Below are 18,754 nucleotides of genomic sequence, written 5' to 3' on the forward strand. Positions count from 1 at the left end.
CTCTTTAATAAATTTAATATTGTTAAAATTATTATTTTTTTATTTTTAAAGTAAATTCAGCCTAGATCTATAAATGTGTATTATTATATATATTTAATATATTTCATTAAAGAGCATAGATTTTATGCAATAAAGCTATTGATGTACTTAATGGATACAGATATTCAGCAACCTTATTTATATATTATGTGCTGATTATTTTATTATTTTTGTTATCATTATATTCAGAATTCATGATATGAAAAAAATGATTAGCTTCAATAAAAAATATTATATTATATGTATAGGTATTAATATATATTTAAAAATTATTTTTAGTTAATAAATCCATATATACAGACTTGGCCATAATAATGGGGCACCCCAATAAATGTGTTATATCTTAAAAAATCATGGAATGGATATAATTTTTTTTATCCCATCTGCAGCTTTTGTCCATGTGTTTGGTGACTGTGTAGGTCATCCTAAAAACGTCAAACCCTTTGACGCAAAGTATGGCATGAAGCGTTTTCTTACTGGAATTTGATTGCAACGTGGTCTGTGCTTGAAAATATTTTACAGTAGGAATCCATTGAAATGAATTTCAACATGGTCACTATTCATACTACCATTGCAAGTGTACAGGTTTTCTATCTCTACTTCTGCCATTAAATCACAGAACATAATGCTTCCGGCACATTATTTGACTTTGGGTACAGCGCAATCTGCAATATATTATTCTCCGACTCTTCAGCGCACGTGTACTACACCAGGGGTAGCAAAAACTTAAAGAAGTATGATTATTTAAGAAAAATATTGCTCTTAAATTTTTTGAATAAATTAAGTTTGAAACATTTTTTTGTAAAAAATGTTTTCTGGCCCACTGTAACCATCGAGTTTTATTTATTTCTGAAAGCCTCGGTTTGTGTCAGTCTTTATTACATCTGAGTTTCACATTTTTAAGCTTTCTTTTTACCGTTTGCAAAAGATGGACGGCCCTTCGCTTGCAAAGACTTCAGCAGTCAGCTTTAAAAACATTTTTCGACGATTTTTAAGAAAGTCGGCAACCAGCATTAGATCTTCCTGGGCAGTTGTCTTTCGTTTTCTTCCAGTTCTTGGTTTTGATTTGTTATAATCATTCGGACAGCGTGTCGTGAACAATTAATATGTTTATTAATTTCCGATACATTCTGAAATAAAATTATATTCACTCTTTTAGCTTCACTCGCGTTTTTTGGTATTTTTGAAATATGTATTTAATAAAAAAAAATATAACGACAAATAAAGGGGAAAATCACGCAACTAAACATAAAGGTCATTTAAGCGAGAAATTCTTTTGTATAGTTTTTAGAATTACAGTTAAAACTACCTGATAAAATAGTTCGGTCAGACTTTGCACTTGTAAAGTGTTACACGCCATTTTAAGGGGTGCCCCATCATTATGGTCAAAGCTGTATATGTAGCAGATGTTATTATAATTTGAATTTTAGAATGTCATGTTTTAAAAATATTTTCTAATTATATTAGTAATTTACATTGGTGTGATACATTTATATTTCATGAAATTACACAAATTTTCACTTCAATTAGAAATAGACGATCAAACAAACACATATATTTAGAATTTTCGCTGTGTGGAATTTTCACGTGCGCAATAATCCGGTCACTATTGCTAATATAATAAGTTCACTGAGTCCAGATTGCTTAATTAAATTTATTTTGTAACCTTTAATTTATTTAAATTAACCAAGGCTGTACTTATAACGTATTTTTGATAAATTCATTTTTTTCTCTAAGATGTTTTTAACGGAGCTATTTTTAAAAATAGTCGCCATTTTGAAATAAGACTGCAAATCAATTAACGATCAAAATTGAGATGTTTAATTTTATAAAAAAAGTTTCATTTAAAACTAATTAAAATTACGACAATTAGAGTGGCATAAAAAAAATTTTGAAGTAAAGTTTTTTTTAAATTAATTTATTGTAACCCTTTCGACGCGAAGCCTATCATATGATGGGCTCGTCATATCGCAGATTTTTAAAATCTAAATGAGGAGTAGATGATTGTAGAAATAAGCTTAAATAATATTAAGACTTATTATTAACCGATTCATTAATTGACGTAAAACAAAATTAATAATACTGGAAATTACATAATTTAAAATTTTTGTTGGAAGTTGCTGATTTATAAACCATTTTATAGCTTTTATGGAGTGAAATTAAAATACCTTATTAAATTAATATTATAGCTTAAGGTTGTTCATACATATTTACTTTACTAAGAATCTAGTGCTTCTATAAATTCAATTTATGCCTCTAAAGAAAGATGTGCTAAGGAATTTTATGTTTGTAATTAAATTTAGGCTTGATATGCTTACTGATTCTTGAGAATAGTGGGTCAATATTTTTGTATTTTTCAGTATAATTATGGCAATGTTCTTTAATTTTTGGTATTATTATTTTTATTAATCTAGTATAAAAAGTGTCTTATATATTATTTTAATTTTTTTTTATACATTGATACTTTTATTCGTGTCAAATTATTTTTAGTATATTTATCACGACATTTAATAAAACAATAAATAAATTTATCATTGAAAATCGTATGTATCATGGCGAGAAGGTTAATCATATTTTATTTAATAAAAATCTAAGCACAATTTAACTTTATTATGTATAGATTTTTAACAATAGAGAGCGAAATAACTTTATTTATCAGAGGTTTTAAAGATCTAAAACTATTATTAATTCAATTTAAGTTCAATGTCATTTGAGTATGTTTAAAGAAAAATATAATCATATACCTTATAAGCAGTTGATAACAACTAGATTTGAGTTAAAATCTCACATGAACTCAAATGTTTTTTAATTTTGATCGTATCTGGTAGATCCTTTTCCCTATCTTTTCTTTTTCTTAATAAGTATCACAAATATAAAACTTTTCAAATGATCATGAGATTTATTAAAATAATTATAGCCAAGTCAAAATATTATCTAATTATAAATGCGTATTTATTTTATCCCGCTCCATTGAGTCTTCCTTCGGTCATTTCGACTGATGACGTATCATTACGTCGACTATTCCCGTGCCAAGATTTTTGCCGTTGATTCGAACAAATTGACAGGATGGTGATGATAAATATATGAATATAGTATGGTAAATATAGAATAAACACGCATATAAATGTATATATATAATATAATTTTGATTCACATTTTTTATTTTTAATAAAATAAAAACCTCATCTCTTATGATATTTTTTTAGTTTATACTGAACGCGAAATAAAATAGATTTCATATCAATATGACTATATTTATATAGATAAAATGCACTTATACAAATTAAAATATGTTTTTTACATAAAAGGAAATTCTTTTATATTATCATTTCAGTTGTGCCAAATAAAATTACGTAGAATTTTGTATTAGTGACAGCTGCGCACTTGTGATGAGAAAGATATTTTTCTGTATGATTATACGACTAAAAATTTTGTCTTATTTGTATTATTGATGATTTTAAAAGAATATATTTGTTTAATATTAGGACTTTGTCACAACAAAGTATGCATATTATTAACACAGATGCTATACAGATTTTATAAAATATAATATAAGTGAGGTTTGATTAAAGCTTTTAAATAATATTTATACTTTTTATGTAGCACTAATATTATATAGGACAGCAAGTGTTTAAGTTGATAGTTTCCATATGGACCTTTCATTTATTTTGTGTCTGGGAGATCAAAATTAATGATTACTATATAATATTAATTTAGTTTAATAATTTTAATCTCGTGATAAATATAGTATTCATATTTTATTTGAAATGTGAGTTTCAATTTTTTTTTTTAATATTGCTAAAGGGTTCTTGATGCTAAAGCTCTATGGATTTGATGTGGTGCAATTTCTGTTACGTAACATATTTTCGTGCTAGTCACCAGTGAAAAAAATTAGAGCTTTCTCAAGTGTAATTTTAACTTTATTTAAATGTTCCACTTTCATGGAATCTCAATGATTTCACATCATAATATTTTTTCTTAAATGACTCGCTCTCAGGGAATCCCCATTAACTTTCCAGTCAAGTCACACGCGTCCCTTAAACTCCGCGCCCAAACCCAATCATGAATTGCATACAAAAGTTACACGCGGAACTGATCAACCATACAACGCATGCATTCTGTCGGTTAGCTATGCAGATAAAATGCATTCTGCGTCTGGTGTTATGTAGAATAACGACCTGCGGCCGATGAAACGCCGATTTCACACAACAGGCGAAGTTTCATCGCAAATTATTTAAAAAAAAAAGTAGCTGTATCAGGTGTAAACTACGCTCAAAGTCGATTAAGATACCACAACTATAAATAAGATTACCGTAATAAGTAACTCTATCAATTCACAGTTATATTTCCTATGTCATTTCATAAACATTGTTATTTAATGTCGTCAATTTAATTTGAATATACGTTATTTTTTTGAATATATTGGTTCAGTTATATTTTTAAAATGGTCAGTATTTTAACTGCATATCAGTAACTTTAAAATTTTCAGGCGATTTTTTTAAAAAAAAAATTGCACTACTTTTGAATAAAATATTCATATATAAAATTACACTTTGTTTTCAGTTGTATTATATTAAAATTAAGAAACATAGAACATATTTATTTTATTAAAAATTATGTTTTAAAGTCAAGATTTTTTTATGTATTTTATATTTTTGATAAAAAATTACTTTAACCCTTTCGTGCTCAAATTATTTTTTTGCATTTTTTAGTGATTATTATTTATTAAGAAATATAGAAAAAAAATATTAAAAAAAGCGATTGGAACTTATAAAAAATTTACTGGGATCTATTCTTCCCACTGATACTTGGTAGAGTACTTATTGTGCGCAAAAAAGAAAAACTTTTTTTTTAAGAAATTCATTTATTTACTTAATTTATTTTAAGTAAAAGAACAATATTATTAAGGTAAAAATAAATATAAAATCATATCTTATGAAAAAGATCAGAAAATGGTGAAATATGTACATAGTGGTACATCGCAACCTCTACACATGCATATAGTTTGTTTCGCCTTCTTTTTTACTCTACAAAGTCTACACCTTCTGTAAGTTTCACTTTTTAAGGGCATATGTTTACTTACATATTCTATGGGTATATTCTATAGTACTCGGGCATTATTAGCCAAAAAGCTTGATGGTCTGCCACGGCGTTTCAGCGAACAAAACTTGCCAATCAACTGATTTTATAGAGATATCCTAAAGGCTAATTTAAAATTCAGATAAAATCACCCCTAATGTATATATCACACAGTAAAAAAATGTCTTTATAACTCAAATCGACCGTCAAAATCCTTATTGTCCTTAAAATTTTAAAGTTTTGTTACAAATTCAACTTATCTAACACCCGATACTCGAAATATTGCAACCCGTGTTATTTTATACTCAACTGCCACTTTTAAGTTCAATCGATGAAGTAGGTAAATGTTTTATAATTTATTGTAATACCCAATAATAATTCTAGATGGCAGTAGTGAATAAAATTGGGGAACGTGATTCCCACTGATCTTTTTAGGGCAATTTCTAAAGCTTTTTTGTTATTAAACATTACGATTCTTATCCTTGCTTGTGGGTTGTTTATATCCTGCAATATTAAGAAACGTTTAGTTTTATATTCATTAAAAACATAGTTTACTGTACTAATCCTACAAGACTATAACATTGTTATCCTGTGGAATTTTTGTTTTATTATATAAAACATAAAAAATCCCACTAGATATAAATTTTTCAGTTTTCTGCAAAGAAGATTAAATTGAACACTATTTTTATATATGACATTATTTTCTTTCTTAAGGTCTTGACTAAGTACTCTAGTTGTGTATTTTTTTATAACGCAGGTAGTTAAATTTTAAATTATTCCTATTTTGCAAAATGTATCTTTATAGCTTTATTATGTATAACAGTCATAATAAAAACAATATACCGTGAAATCTCAGTATAGCGAAGCTCACGGGACGGAAGAAAAAAATTCGTTATACTGAAAATTCGGCAACTACAATGTGTTTTTTTAGCACTACAGTGAAATCTCTTTGTAAAAAATTTCTAAATAACTAAATTTCCAGTATAACGAATCTTCAATTTGTCCCCGAAAAACTTTCATACAAAATGTTTTCATTGTAACTAAGACTCACTATAACGAAATATTTTGATCCGAATTTAAGAAAGACGTTACAACTTGCCACAATATTTCTTCGAATTCAGTTCGTCCTTGACTTGATGTGTGCCAAATGTGTTCACAAGCGACATTCAAGGCGTTTCGCCGACCCTCAAACTTTTTCTTAACAATTTTTATCCTTAAAAATGTTGAAAGTACAGTTTTAATGCTGTAGTAATATGGTAATTTAAAATAAAATCATTTTCTTTTAATTCAATATAACGAATTTAGTATTTTTAAAAACGATTTTTTTTCTTCAGTCCTGTGAGCTTCGCTATACTGAGATTTCATTGTAAAAAAATATAAAGCATTAGTAGTATTGCATATTTTTAATGATATGTAGAATATGCATTATTTTTTGATATTAACATTGATAATTTTGCCATACAGATTCAATAAAATGATTTAGATGTAAATTTAAGTAATATTTTTCTAGCAGTGAATATGATTTAAATATAAAATATACGCTTCAAGTATATTTCAAATGAGCACAAAATAATCTATTTAAGCCGCGTTATACAAAAAAAACATTACTAGATATTATTATTTTACTATAGAAAATATATACATATTATTTTACTATAGAAAAATTGCTATTTTATTTAGATTTTTTCTATTTTGCAAAAAAAATATATCTCGAATAAGTCTACCAAAATTATTAAATGTATTTATTAAAAGTAAATCTTGTGTTGCTACGTTCTTGTAACATTTTTTAGCAGAATGCGTTTTAATGAGGTGAATACAATCTACAACCACTAAGTAAGTAGTGGGACACCAGACTGAACGCAATGTTTGGAAATATATTTCTTGTAATAAAAACAATTATTATATATATCACTATATTCAACATAGCTTGATTGTATTTAAATTATTCACAATGATTATCTATTAGGAATTTTAAATTAATAATATTTATTAATTTTGCTCTCCCAGATAAGATAAAAACTAAAAAAATGATAGGGTCCAACCGAAATATTTCTAGGTAAAGTAACACATTAGTTAATTTTGTTGCAAATATCGTTTTGTACTGTTTCTAATATGCTATAACAAGATGAAAATTCGTAGCAATCCATATGGAAAGTTGAGGCAATAGAAAATTGGAGTCATTGGTCCGTCGTAGTTGGCTGGTTGGCTCAAAACAAACAATAAAAAGCAAACAGGAAGATTGCCAAATAATGAAGGGGAAATGAGGTAAAAAATATATGAGTTCGGTCAAGAACGAGCAGAAAAAAACGATATTATTTGGCCGACGTCATTCTAGAGGTGTTTTCATTCTTGGCGAGCTCCGCTGTTAAATAACAATAATAACACCGCTTATCTAGATTTATTCATGTAATACCTGACATCAGATTGTTGCGTCAGATTTGATAAAAAAATATGATTTAATTTTCATAGTCGACTTAATGATGATTTAAAGTATTTTGGCAGTTGGCATTATTTTTTGCTAATGACTGCAGCCGTTAGCAAAAAGTTGACGCACTACATGACGTCATTATGTTTTAAAATCTAGTTTTTTTTATTTAGATAATGAGTAAAAATCTATGATATTCAGTACCTTATTATACGCCTGTTACTCTAGTAGTTGTAGGAAGTTCTGTAAAGACATGTGTTCCGTGATAGATTCTCCTCGTTTGTTTTAGGCTTCAGATTGTTTCTGAACATATTTTGCTAAAATAACAATAGTATTTAAAAGTGTTATTTTATTTTATTTTTATTTTATTTTATTTTATGATGATTGCAAATGCCAAATATATGCCAAAATATATTTTTTTATTTTGATAAAACTACGGTGGCACTAAACTATGACTACATTGACCACATGACTAAACGTTTATCCTAGGTTGTTTTTATTTGTTTGGGTTGAATATAACTTTTCTTGTACAGACTTAAAAAAATTGTTAATTTTCCTGATTATATTTAAACATTTCCTCTACATTTTTGCATATAATCTAAAGTAAAAGTCTTGAAATAAATATTTTGCAACACTAGATTAAGCTACAGCGATGTTTTATATTCGTAACATAAAGTATATCTAAATATATCTTTATGATCCAATTTTCAATGAAATGAAAAACCACTTATAAGCATTAGTTTAACTTGTGTTTTCTGAAAACACTGTTTATGATATATTAACATCATTATATTATTTAGCACATTCGAGCATATAATGGTGTCAGTTTAGTAACGCACCCATTTCAACACCCAAGCTTATTTCGAGCTGCCGAATCAATTTTCTTGTTTAATTATAAACTGCAGTAGCACCTCACGATCGAAAGGACTCATTGATCGTGGTGATGCATTCTACATGCTCCTTATTGTGATGCATGTCAGGTGTTTGGTTCAACAGGTCGATGACAGACGAACGACCTTACAAGGCGCCTTCTCGGATTCCTCGGAAAATATGCTAAAAAGAACCAAATGGTTTTAAATTGACACACATATATCACAAGTAAAAGATTTTCCGCATTGTGGTAGAGTAACGGTTCTGACGTTGCTCTATTTTGGTGCAAATATGCCCTTGCTATTATTGGTTTAGCTTACTTAAGTCCATGTTTGTTTTGTACTGTAATTATAAATGCTAACGTGTTTCATTGCTTAAATCTCAATTTAGAACATAATTAGGACGATAGATTCTAAACGTATGTTAGGAATTCCATGGACTGGATTTGATAATAATGACGATTATTTTTATTGCTTTATTAAGAATCCTTACTGAATCACATTAGACTGTTAACATATTTAATCTAAAAAATATTCTTACGTGTAACAAATAATCATAAATTATATTTTTTAATAATTGATATTCTCAAGCATTTTATTTCTTAAAAAATATGTAATAAATAAAGGAAATTTTTGGTTAATTTATATTATATTTTTGTAGTATCTGTGAATTTTTAACCTTTGAAAAAAATTTGCTAAGCTCAAGTTAAAATTCACATAAAATGATGGTACATAATCAAACGTATTTTATGATATATTTTCTGAATCTAAGTAAAATATATTTTATTTTGATTTACTGTAATTTATATTATTCCTTCATTAAGGATTTACTAACATTAACGTAATTATTTCTAGTGACTCTTTCATGCTATATTTACATATATAAATCGAAGGTGTAAATAATCTTACTCAACATTTGCAAGATTTGTAAATTTATTTTTGTAGTTTATAATAACATTTTTGTAATTTTTAAATCATATCATCAGCAGCAAAAACTTTAATCTGAATATTAGAATATTTTTTACTATTCGTTATTCCTAATATTTTACCAACTGTTTGTTTATATTTGTGGTGAAATATTTTAATTCATTCAATTTTTAAGAACACTAAAAACTGAGTTTGTCATTACAACAATGTCTTATTGTATTACAACAACGAAGGTACTAATTTTTTCGATATACCGCTGCTAAATCCATCACAATTGTGCCCTTTTTTGATGAAATTTATTTTTATCTTTGTTTATTAATATTATTTTAATCGTCATGGCCATACATAAAATAGCTTTTTGATTGCCGAAATTTCAGAAATTACTCAAATTTTCGGGTAATACTGTCCAGCAAACTTTTTCAATGATTGATTTTTGTTATCTCTTTTGAATTAATCTGAACAATTTTTAATTTTAAGTTGGTCTAAAGTATTTTTTAAAGTATACAAAATTGTAGTATTTAGTAACAGAAAAAATTAAAATTAAAATTTGTACTGATTTAAAGCTGTATTATTTTTTTAATTGTGATTAATTAAAAAAATTTTACATAATTTAATTACCTGTTACTTCAACTGTATTTTTTTGTTCTTATACATTAACGAATATATTAAAATATTTTATAGTTTACAACTAGATATTCAAATAGCTTAAATAATGAATATTTGGAAATTGATTTGATTTAACAGGGAATTATTTTAAGAGATATGTGCATTTAAATAAATATTTTTCACATCATACAAATTGTTTGTGCATTACAATAATTAAAAAATAAGCATTAAGATATTAAATTGAACAACATTTTATTTGTAGTGTGCACTAAAAACGAATGATATGTGAATTAAATTATTAAAAAATAAGCATTTAATACATATATGTATGTGTTTAATATTTTTTTTTATTAAAATTATATTTATACCGTTGATTATATAAATTCATTGTAACAGTTGCAAAACGTCCATTTGCTGTTCGAATAAAAGATTTAAAATTAATCATAAAACACATCAACGCCAATGCACAGCTTATTTATTTTAATGCACAAGCTATTCGTTATTGAATGCCCGAATTTGATATTTAAATAGTGAAATAATAAATGCACATTTTATTTTATATAATGCTCATTTAAATTGAGCTACTTGAAAATTTTAATCGGCCGGGGGTTGATTGTAAACAAATCAATATAAACGTACTCGACAGATTTCAAATCAATTTAGTTTTTTATTCGATAATAATATTTTTGTAAATTTAAAATTATCAGATCAACACGAAAAAGTTGTGCCACTTTTTACTCGATTATTGTGTTTCTTACATTTTATCGTACCTAGGGGAACGGAATTAGTAATTATTAAATAATAATACTTTTGATCAATTATTACAGATAAGGTTTTCCTAAATTTTTCATCTCTCACGGATGAATATTGAAATTATTATTAAAAATCAAACTAGAACGTAATATAAAACATATTATTTTTAAAAGCAAGCTTTAAAAATTAAATTACGTAGTAATTAAATGTTTATTCTTACTTAGATGCATTAAAAAAATAGTATAGTTTTTTAGCTCTAAAATACAATTGAGCAAATTTTAGAGCAAAAATAAAATGGAAAATATATATAGGGATTGGCGCAAAATAAGTATAAAGTAGGGTTTTTTTAAATAATTATGGAAATGTAAATTAAATTTTAAATTAACATTTATGTTCCTAGTGATAAGATAAAAATAAGTCTTACACTTATCAGCAAATTTTAAAACGTTTTATAATTTAATATTTTTTAATTCAGAGCTACATAATTTACCTCGAATTAATAATTATTTAAATTATTTATTTTTGATTATGTTTCCAATTGATTTATAATAATTACAAGACATTAAAGCAATATCATCACTGTCATTATTGTTACATTTAAATATTTTCTTATAAATAAAAATTTTAGCCAAACATTGTGAGCTTTAATCATTATTTTATTCTTAGTATGTGCAGTTTATTAAAGATTAATATCAATTTATGGTTTTTATGAGATGCTCTTTAAATATTTAAGCTGCTAGATAAATTTTTAAAATATTTTAAATATGAAAGTCACTATAATTTAATACTTTTTCTACATTGCAAAATATTTCATTAGTTAATAAAAAATATTTTTTTACTGAATAAATTAAAAGTTTGTTAAAAAAATATTTGTAAATCAGACTATAGCTACTGCTGGTTCATTTTTAGTTTTTAAATTAATAGTATTACTAATACTTTTACATCGAAATGGAAAAATTCACTATTAAAATTCGTCCTAAATGCACAAAGCTCGACTTTCACACAAATCAATAACGGAATGCACTGCGGACGCACGGAAAAACTCGACAAACCCAACCATACTGCACTGTATATATCCAAATCCAATTCCGCAAAAACATAGATATATAACGTTAAAGTTATATAACAAACACTTTATATAAACTTTTGCTTCCAAATGCAAAATGTTTCCAAAATTAAAAATTTATTAAAAATACATTTTTTTTGCTACGCTTCCTAAAGTATTACATATTCGATAGACTTACCTTTCAATTGAAAATAGGTAAGCTTTTGATCATCGCAGTATTTTCAATATTTGAATAATCTTGCTTAGCTTTTAAAATTTGCCCCCATTTTAGCTACTTTCCTAATGATTTTGCTAAAAAAGTGAAATAATCGATTAAAGCTTAGCATAATACACATATTATATAATTCAGTAACTTTTAATACTTGAACTGCTAATGTTCATAAATATTTCATTATCAGGATTTTAATATTACTTACAATTTACAAATTTTATTCTATGCCTCGATTAACGCGATATTTCTTGGAACGTATCCACCGCGTTAATTAAGGATCAGTGTATAGAACACAATATATATTTAAGAAGCGGTTCGGATTTTGCGAATAATAACTTCCGCCCTGGTGATTGCCTTCTCCTCGTCAGAGTCCAGGCTTAAGTGTCCAGGACTGCAAAGCTTGCCGACCAATTATGCAGCGATCATCCAGCCAATCGCTGCATACGCCTTTAGAAAGCGACGTTCGACGGGAATCTTGTAGATCCGGTGATTTATTATATCAGTGACCAATTCGCTACAAAGAAATATTCTCACAATGAAAGAGAATATTTACAGTAGGAACAAAACTTGTGTTATTTATATGGTCCATCTTTACGCTATTGTCTTGTTTCATTGTTGACAGATGATCATTTTGGTCAGATGAGTTTTGGGAATAAAACCCTTTCAAACGTGGTCGCTACTGTTTATATGGAATTCTAACCAAAGTCCTTATGATATTAGTCAGTAACTTATCTTACTGATTTACACCACTATCATATACAAAAGTTATACATCTTGAAAATTGAAGATCAGATATTCGTACCTTTTTATCTGAAGAACCACTTTCTGATTTATCTGTGTAAATATAATACGAATTAGTGACTAGAACTAATCACAAGTTAATTTATGTTAAGTCTTTGTTTAATGCAATATATAAAATACATACATAAATTAAAAATATTTTTTTAAAAGAAATTTAAAAATATTTATTTTTCTTATATAAAAAAAAATTAAGTAAGTAATTATATATCATATCGTATTTATCTAATAGTGTTGTAATGTTTGAAAATACACAGATATTACTAAAAAAAATACTATAAATTGCTTTGCCTCGACTATGCGAAAGCGAATTCGAGACACTCCCTCAACATTTATTGTTATGATTTTGATAGTTGGTAACTTAACCTCAAATATATATTTAAGAAGCTTATGATTATATTTGTAAGAAAGTATAAAGAGTTGGCTGTATCCTTTTTAAATATTTTCTACAGAATTGTAATTTGCCTACATTTTTAATGGTGTGTTTATAGTTGTCTTGTTATTACCCATGTATTATTAGATAAAAAGCAAATAGTGTTTATGCTATTTGTTTGTGTTACATTTTCATGCTGAAATCCTCATTTTCCATATCGAAATACAACATCACTACACACAGCAATCTCGCATAAATAACGACTCCACTAAGAGCACGTGCTGCGCAGCGCAGTGCCAGACAATGGCGGACGAAAGTAGAAACTATTGGCAAATGTTACGCCATTGATTGCACCGTCACGTAAACAGAACTGTGAAAAAAACCGGGTCGCGTTATTTCTGCTCTGGGAAACTCTCCTCCTGGAAGCGATTTGGCTCGACCGCACATCTATCCGCATACACACATGCCTAGGTAGATATAATGATGAATGGCCCCTCACGGTCTCCATTCACGCGACACGCACTTGGCAAGCCTCCCTGTGTTTTCAGGGATGCCAGTAGGCTCGACACGTGGAGCCAACACGTGGCGAGGGAGCTCCCTTCGAACGAACGACCAAAACAAAAATTTTCACCGGGGTGGGGGTACATTTGGTCGTTGGCTCACGCAATGCCGGTGACGCAGCGTCGGCGCTTTTCCGACCGTTGCGGTTGGCAGCACTGCGGGTGACGATTTTTTTATGTGGGATAGATCAGTGATTCTCAAATTAATTACAACAACAAACATCGTGACCTATATTGTATGAGAATATCCATTTTTTATTTTATAATATTATTACTCAAACCTCGTATTTTTTCAGAATATAATGCAAAAAAACGCTTTACGGATATTAAAAACATTGAAAAAGTGTGCTGTCTCATACTCCCACTTCTAAATACACGGTTTACTGGGTCGTTAATGACGTCGAATCAACACAATGACGCTTTTGAAGTCCATAAGAAGCAGCTGCTTCCACTTTGCTCGTTAAAGCTTATCACATTGAATCTTTGAATTGAAAGCTCTGACGAGCGAACTTGAATCAGCTGCTTTCCATGGACTTAATAGGCGTCATTGTGTCGATTTGACGTAAGCTCCGCTGGATTCAAGTTCATGACTAAATTTTCGTTTATTTATCTTCAAATCAGAAGTAGAGTAAAAAGTATAAATGCGAATAAATGTATTTTTACGGTAGCATTCTGGCTAATAAAATCGGGGAAAAGGGAAGAGATCAACGATTCTTATCTGCATGATTTGGGGGTGAATCTAGAATCACTGTTTTAACTTTTATTACAAAGTAAATAAATTTAGCAAAAATTGAATTTGTATAAAAAAAAATGATTAATGGCATATGCGTCTTGGATTGAATCAAGAAGAGTATATATTCTTTTATTATTTGTTTCTTTAACAACAGGTGTTCTATTGTCTTTATTTTTATTTTAGCAATGTTACTAAATCGTTCTTTATTTACAATAATAAAATAGAATATAACTAAAGGTGTTTTTAAAAAGATTTAGAACAATTTCGGAATATAGAAAACAAAGCATTTCATGCTGGTTTCAATTTGTTTCTTCTTCTGATTTTTTGTTAGTTATCCATATATATTTTGGTTAGTTTAATTAATTACTTTTAAGCCTTTAACCCATTGAGGAGTGAATTAATCTATACGCAAATGTTAATTTGTTAGTATACACATTAGTGATAAAAAAGTGTTGGTGAAAGTATATTTAAACTACTTTTGGTCAATTGAAGGGCGCAAGAACAACTATTACTTCTCAGAAGTCAAAAATGCATGTCAAAAGCAATAAAATCGTGACGGCGCAGACACGATTTTATTGCTTTTGACGTGGATTTTTGACTTCTGAGAAGTGATAATTGTTTTTTGCGCTCTCCTATTGGCCAAAAATAAAAAAAAGTGCAGTTGTAAGCCTAGGTATTTAACGCTTGTTTTCCATTTGACGTTTAGCTCTCTTCATTTAAGAGAGGTGGTGGCAAAGTTTGTCTACATTTTGTAAAAATAGTTGTTTCTGTTTTAATTTACCACCTTTCATACATAAGTTAATAAATAATAAACCGCTGGAAAACAATATATGTTTTATAAAAGCGAAATAAGTCAGGGAAAACTCGATTTTTGCAACATTATTTTAATTTCATTACTAGAATTGTTAAATAAAAAAATAAAAAAATAAAAATATAAAAGTTATAATTTATATTATAAATTTACAGCTATATTTTTAGATATTCATATGCTATTGATTAAAGGTGTTTCTATATAAGCCACAATATACACGTAAGAAACTAATTAGCAACTTACAAAAAAATTCGAGCAGTTTATTATTTTTTGTAAATTACCTTTTCTGTCATATACAGCGTTTTTATTCACACGTTTTAACGACCCATTAATTGTAGTAGATAGTAAATTAAAAAATCAGTAATATAATATTTTAATAATAATTATAATTAGCAGAAATAAATATTGTTTAAACTATAAATGCTTTCCTCAAATAAAAAGTAGGTTAGACAATTCAAGATAATGCATTTTATGCATTTTCATAAATTGAACTATTAAATTTTCGGTTTTAATACTAATTTGTGTAGCTTATTTATAAATTAGGTGTCAGTATTGGGTGGCGATGTCGAATGCTGAAGAGTCCAGGTTGATCAAAAATTTGTAGCAGACGTTTGCGTTCGCTATAGTGTAGTCCCTGCAGAAGCAGAATAGTAAAAGTTGCAATCTTTGAAGGAGTGGTGTTGTAAATAAAAATATCAAAATCTTTAGAGAAGTTCCAGTTGGTTGCTTTTAAAATGCACAAAATCTTTCTGGTCTCTAATCTCTGATCTAATTGATCTGATTTTGGCGCTTTGCTTTTCTCAGTGAACAAGTGTCAAGGTTTAAATATTTCTTTCCACTTTAATGTACATCGTCTTTGATAACGTATGGGTGTGTCTTCCGGGTAACTCTTTATAATCTAAACCATTGTGGTCATACTTTGATGACGATTTCTCTCTCCAAATTACGTTTATTAGCAACATTGTTGAAATGTTGCTTCAAATGTGTATTTAATCAAATACTTCATGCAAAAATAGGGACCAGTCTGAGCAAACCACCCTGCGGTATACCAGTTGTAGTAAATAATTTAATATGCACTAGAACAGATTCGATTACTAAATAAACATCTACTTGTAATGTTGCCACTCTACAAATATTAAAATCTCGCATCAAACTCATGGCAACCCTGACTGTGAAAGAGAGTGAGAGAGGCTTGACCTATCACAATCCGATGCGTCTACCGGCTGCCCAAAAATTGTCACCCATCCAGGAAATAATAGTGAAATTTTGGAGCCAGCGCCATTTGGCAATGGAAAGTTGCGTGTTGCCAGGATTATTCTGATCGCTCGAGAGGTTAACGCTTGCCATAGCTTGCCGGCAAGGTCAAGGGAGCCGGCGCGTATTTACTGTCAACAGAGAAAAAAAATCAATTGGCCGCAACAATCGGAATTCCGGACGCGCGTGCCACGAAACGCGGCGCTAATTTGAATGTGGGGAAACGCGCGAAAGTGTTGCCATGTGCGAGAACGCAAGCGCCTGCCGGGCGCTTCTTTATTTTGACAGGAGCTGTCGAGGAGAAGGATTTTTGCATAGCATTTATTAACTTTGGAAAGTATAGGGTTAGTCAAATGTGTAGCGATTTTTCTAACTCGGTTGAAAGCCATGCGTTTCTGCTGAGGTGCGCGTGACGTGGCAGAGTTTTAGTCACCAAGTCTTAGTCACAGCAACAAATGAAATTCTTAAACTTGTGCTGGGTTCTACTAAGTGTAATTTAACAGCCATGTTTGTCAAAATATTGTCGTTTTTATATAGTAAAAATAATGAAACGATCGTTTGTCACTGATAAACTTATACAAAAAAAATAATCGATGAACTTTATAAACAATAGCAAAAAGTGTTCCTTGTGATATCAGTACCTAAAATGAATCGGAAATTCTGCGCGCTTTAGGTGTTGAAAAATAAAGCTGGAGTAAGACTTCTGGGTTTTGTGTTTATAATATCTGAATATTACTTATGTATGTTTGGAAAGGTATACCTTTGCTATAAATTTAGAATTGTTTTCCATAGTATTATGCGTAATATGGAATTTTTATACAATAAATCAAACAGTAATAAGTTAATAAAGTGTAGTAGTCCCAGAATCGTTTCAAAGACCCTGTTGAAATCTTCTGATTCAGGCGTTTTCTTATGGAAAGCGACTGCTTTTCTGTCTTCTAATTTTTATTTTGGCTTTTTTATATTTATTAATAGTTTGGATAACTCTAAAGCGAAGTGATTTGAATCCGATGACGATTAGTACTTGTCAGTACATTGTGTACTTATCTGCTAATTGTGTTTCATTAAAAAAATAATGTCTTTAACTCGCCTTGTAGCAAAAATAATTCTTACAAGATTCTTAAAAGATTGCTTTTTATTGTTTATTATTAAAAAAATGTCTGCGCATTCCATAGCATTAGGCATCGACCTTTAGATCTTGTTCATGTAGCCTCTGTTTTTTTTAATGTTAATATACTCAATCGTTTGTATAACGTCGACGATAAAAAACTTCGTTCCTAGAAAAAATAATTAGACATTCTGATTTCTCATTGTTTTTGATTTTCCCGAGAAATTTTGATAAATAAAAAAATATATTTGTGATAAAAACTATGTAATATAATTAAAATAATACAGTTAAATATTGTATATACATTTTTATTATTAATGCACAGATAAATGATCGTTGAAGAAAATAATCCCAATAGGATTATTTTTTTGTGATTCAGTACAAACGTAATTGAACTTGAAAACCTTAAAATCGGGAGGAAAGGGGGAGGCTATGTCTCTTCCAGTTATCGTTCGTCTGACCAATGCAATGATTAAGGGGCGGAAACTGACTATTTGTTATTGACTAATAAATATATAGTAAACTATCTGCGTGCGATGTTTCTAAAATCAGTTAAATTAATAATAATGTAATGTGAATTCAGTGATGCTTAGTAGTTGTCAGTACATTATGTAGTTAATATTAAAAACATATCCACGCATTCCATAGCATTAGGCATCGACCTTTTGGCCTTGTTCGTGTAGTCTCTGTCTTTGTTAATATACAAATGTTTATATACTTAATAGTTTTTATAGCGAAAAAAGAACTCGTTCCTAGCATTCTGATTTCTCGATTTTTTTATTTTTCGAGAAATGAGAATTCACATATTTACTTTGATAAATAAAAAATATATTTAAATATAAAAATACACTTAATTATTGTAAATACACTTTTATTATTAATGCACAAAGAACTGAATTATTGAAGATAATATCCTCATAAGATTATGATTTGATTTAATGAACCAGAACAGATCGATTTATTACAGAGCGTAGAGCTACGAAGGAATTTCGAGCTCCCGTATTTATATCTGAAGAGAAAATTGTCAATAACGGCTGTTGCTATTTTACATTTTTATTAAGATAAATATAAAAAAAATTATGGATTATGGAAAGAACGAGGTTTAAGCTCGCTGAGAGTCAAATTTTATGGCATAATTTTAT

At 28.5% G+C, this 18,754-nt stretch overlaps 1 protein-coding gene across 25 annotated transcripts in view; it reads left to right on the forward strand.

Moving 5' to 3' along the window:
• The window catches only part of NfI (Nuclear factor I), a 47,645-nt gene that overhangs the window by 19,515 nt on the left and 9,376 nt on the right, over positions 1–18,754 (forward strand). The gene's annotated exons all lie outside the window — the stretch shown is intronic.

Source organism: Plectrocnemia conspersa, unplaced genomic scaffold (genome assembly GCF_051122295.1).
Source record: "Plectrocnemia conspersa isolate PC_06_02 unplaced genomic scaffold, ASM5112229v1 ptg000008l, whole genome shotgun sequence".
Taxonomy (NCBI): Eukaryota; Metazoa; Arthropoda; class Insecta; order Trichoptera; family Polycentropodidae; genus Plectrocnemia; species Plectrocnemia conspersa.